Here is a 4,685-nt window from a genome sequence, read left to right as displayed (position 1 = left end):
AGATTTTCTTTTTGAAATGGTATAATTTTATAGAAAAATATACCTTACATATTTGTTTTTGAAGCAATATTTTGCAGTTTTCAATTATAAAGTATGTTAGAAGTAAGTGATACAAATTACATTGTTTCTGGCATTTCCTATTATTATTTATTTAAGATTTTAAGACTCTGTTGTTCATTATCTCTTTCAGGAAAACACATCTTTCTCAATGTTTTCATATTACTGTGTATCCTTACAGTGTTTGTCTACATAAATCATAATTTAATGCGGTATTTGTATTCATGTGGATGGTTGTTTCCTCTAAATTAAAATTGTAGTCTAAGTTCTAAAACCAATCCCCTTTTACTACTGAATATTTCATAGGTAAACACTGAATGATTACTGGAACATCAATTATGCTACAAAAGCTAAAAAAGCAATTGCCAATATTTTTTTTCCTGAAAAGAAGTATAGTGATAAATAAGAATCATTTGGTGTTATCATGATGCATTTTTAAAATTACGTATTTAAATAATTCCATAGTTTATATTCATATCCTATTGAAAAATAAGTTCTAAATATATAAATTGCATTTGCTTCTTAAAAAAAGAGTTAAACTATTAACTCCAAGTTTGGCACTTAAAGAAAAACAGTGATGCTTTAAAAACTTATAGAAATCTAAAATTATTGAATATGGAAAATATTTTATTGCATTCATATTTAAATTAATTGATTTCAAAACAGAATTAATTCTTTATTCCAATACATTGATAAGATTACTTTCAAATGGAAGGTGATATCTATGGTTCTTTTACTAAGAGAAATAAACAATCTCATGTAAGTCAAAAAGAAGATGGTGGAGTACAAAAATATATCTGACTTTGGTTTTTAAGGACCTACTGTTAACTCTGAGATGCCAGACTTCAACCACAAAAAAGATTACACCAGCAAATCACCACTCAGCAAACCTTAACAGAAATTATGGAATAAGTAATAGTCATTCTCCCTACCCCACCTATTCCACTCAATCAGTTATATCCTCTTTTTGTTTTTCTGGTTTTTTAGCAGCAGGCAGTTCAAGTCTTGCTCACTGCATAGGTTCAGCTTTTCTCATGGTGATCTCAGTCTTTCTTGCAGTTATAGTTACATAGCTTCGCTTTACGTCAATCATACCCCATAATTTCACATTTTGATGGAATTACTTCTCTCCTCCAAATACAATGTGCACATTTAACAAAGTACTATTTGCTTCTACTTGACTATGTTCTGGAAGTGAAGTTTTAGCATTTATTGAAATGGTGACTTCACCCCCTGTCTGATGCCAGTCATGCCTACATGGAACAACTTTTCCCTCAACATCCTTTGCAGTCCACATGAGTTATCTCTGTTGTAAAGCCCTCTTGGGATAAAAATATGTTAAAAATCAGTTTTTCTTCTCCAGTATTTCATCTCTTCATGGAAAATAGGTACTTCAGAAAGAGAAACACAGATTTCTTCTAGACTCTCTAAGCCCTGGTATGTCTTGGAACACCCTTCATTTTTATATGAGATCTTAATTTTAATGTCATCACTTTCATCTTCCTTCTTATCTTCTTCCTTTCCTGATGACAGTTCAAGTTTATCAAGTGTTTATTTGGGATAGGCAGATATTTTTAATTTCACATTTGCCCCTGGCTCATCTGGGCTTGTGTTGTTTTTATTTATTTATTTATTTCAAGTGTTTATTTGGGATAGGCAGATATTTTTAATTTCACATTTGCCCCTGGCTCATCTGGGCTTGTGTTGTTGTTTTTTTTTATTTATTTATTTTAATCTCTTTTATAGGTTTAGGGGCTTGAATGATGCGCTCCTGAAATTTGGGTTTTAATTCAGATAGATCTTTCTTCTTAGTTGTCTTGACTTCAGGTTTGAATGGCTCAGGCTGTTTCTCACTATTATGCCTACCCTTTGTACAGCCTGCAATGGTTAAGAAATCTGAAAACAATCCGTTGCTCTTCTCTTACCACAAGACCACCCCTAATCATGGAAGTCTGGCTGTGTGGTATGTGCAGGCATCATCGGAGTTGGGTTCCAGACTGAAGCGTTAGCTACAGTCCCAATTGTAGCACAGCAGGGCCATATCTTTCCCACTGTTAGCGTTAGGGCCAAAATGTTAGGAACTGGTCTATCTCAGACACGGGTCTGGTGACTGACGGCAGGGGCAACTGCTGGCTTCCATACCCAAGTTTATTTTTGATAGAAACTTAGTTATTAAATAAATGCTCATTTTATATCATTTATGTACATGAAAATGAATGATGTTTTTAAGATGAGAGCAGATAAATCTTCTAAAGATGAAATTATATGGCTAGTATATAAATGAAATAGCAAAAATACATAAACATGCTATATATTAACAAATGTTATATAACGTATAATTTTCTAATATGAGCCCCAAATTTTCAAAAGTCTGAATATTTGAACTCCATTTTCAAGGCGTTTGTTAACACCCATGTTTTTTTCCACCCTCTCTTTCATGTCTATGAATTATGGTAAAGAATCTGTCCAGTCATTGCAAGAAGGAACTGTAAGAAAAAACTCTAACACACATTTTACATTAAATATTCTCAATTAAAATATACTACAAAGCAATTATAGGATATTAATGGGCTATATGACTAGTAATACAATTTTGTTGTTGCTAGGTGCCATTCAGTCAGCTCGGACTCACAGTGACATTATGCACAACAGAATGCAACTCTATGTGATCCTACACTAACTACATTTACAATCTTTGTTAAGTTTGAGTCTATTGCTACTGTCACTGTGTCAGTCCACCTTGTTGGGGGTCATCCTCTTTTATGCTGAACCCTCCATTTTAACAATCATGATGTCCTTTTTCAGGGACTGGTAGTTTCTGATAATATGTCCAAAGTATAAGAGATGAAGGCTCACCATTTTGGCTTCAAAGAACATGCTGGCTCTACTTCTTCCAACATAGATTTGTTTGTTCTTCTAGCAATCCAAGTTATTCTTCTCCAACACCATAACTCAAATGCATAAATCTGCAGTTTTCCTTTTTCATTTTCCAACTTTCAAGTTGTTGTTGTTAAGTTCCACTGAGTCGGATCTGACTCATAGCAACCCTATATACTGTTTCCAAGGGGTGTTTGAATCATTGACCTTTCAGTTCAAACTCACCTTGTGGTCCAGTGCATTATACTGCAAGGCCACACTAAGACTCTAACATCCATATCCATATGCTCAATCAAAAATACTATTATTTGAGTCAGATACATTTTACTTCTCAAACTGACATCTTTGCTCTTGAACACTGTAATGAGGTTTGAGAGCAGGTTTGCTTAATGCAATATGTCTTTTGGTTTCTTGACTGCTGTTTCCATGTGTGTTGATAGTGGATCTAAGCAAAAGGAAGTTTTGACAACTTCAATTTGTTTTCCATTTATCTTGCTGTTATTTACTAGATAGTGGGGAGGATTTTTATTTGATTTACATTGAGGTGCAACTCATCCTGAAGGCCATGATCTTTGATCTTCATCATTTGGTATTGTAAGTCTTCTTTGCTTTCAGCAAACACAGTTGTATCATACGCTGTTAATGACTCTTCCTCCAATCCTGGTGCCACATTCTTCTTCATATAATTCATCATCTCAGATTATTTGCTAAGCATATAGATTAAATTAATATGGAGAAAGAATACAACCCTGGCACATACCTTTCCTGATTTAAAACTATTCAGTGTTCCCTTGTTCTGTTCAAATAACTGCCTTTTGAGTACAGATTCCTCATGAGTACAATTAAATGTTGTCTATAGGTTACCATGGACCACACAGTTGGAAGCCTTTGCATAGTCATTAAACACAGGTAAACATGCTTCTGGTATACTATGCTCTTAGCCAAGATCCATCTGATGTCAGCAATGATATCCCTAGTTCCATGTCCTGGTCTGAATTTGGCTTGAACTGCTGGCAGTTCCTTGTCAATGTACTGCTGCAGTTATTTTTTTAATTATCTTTAGATAAATTTTATTTGCATGTGTCTGATGATTTCCACTTTTGTGGATTACCTTTCTTTGGAATGGACACAAATATGGATCTATTGCTATCAGTTGACCAGGTAGCTATCTTCCAAACTTCTTGGTATGTAAGAGTGAATACCTCAAGTGCTGCATCTGTTTACTGAAAGATTTCTATTTGGATTCCATCAATTCCAAGGGCCTTGTTCTTTGCCAATGCCCCAGTGCACCTTGGGATTCTTCTGTCAGTATCATTACCTCTTGATCATATGCTATCTCTTGAAATGGTTGAGCATCATCCATTTCTTTAGATACAGTGCTTTGTATATACCTTCCATCTTCTTTTGTTGATTTTTGCATCATTTAAAATGTTGCCCACAGAATTCTTCAATATTTCAAGCTGGGGCTTGAATTTTTCTCCAATTCTTTCTGTTTGAGAAATGCTTAGCATGTTATTGCCTTTTGGTTTTCTAACTATAAGTCTTTGCAAATTTTATTACAATACATAATTTTGTTTTCATGATTTGAAAGCTGCCCTTTCAAATTTTCTACTCAGCTCTTTCAGCTCCTCATTTCTTCCATTTGCTATAGCATCATTTCTATCATCAAGGTTATATTTTTCAAACTACAGATATTTCCTATTTATTTCCAACCTTTGCATTCTTGTCATTGTTGTCAGGTGCCATCGAGT

General features: G+C 34.1%; 1 pseudogene; it reads right to left on the bottom strand.

Annotated features, from left to right (window-relative positions):
* Positions 1 to 1,003: 1,003 nt before the first annotated feature.
* LOC102832812 lies at positions 1,004 to 2,098 on the bottom strand (annotated as a pseudogene).
* Positions 2,099 to 4,685: the final 2,587 nt, after the last annotated feature.

Source organism: Chrysochloris asiatica, unplaced genomic scaffold, assembly GCF_000296735.1.
Source record: "Chrysochloris asiatica unplaced genomic scaffold, ChrAsi1.0 scaffold00202, whole genome shotgun sequence".
NCBI lineage: Eukaryota > Metazoa > Chordata > Mammalia > Afrosoricida > Chrysochloridae > Chrysochloris > Chrysochloris asiatica.
This window is presented reverse-complemented; position numbering and strand designations above follow the sequence as displayed.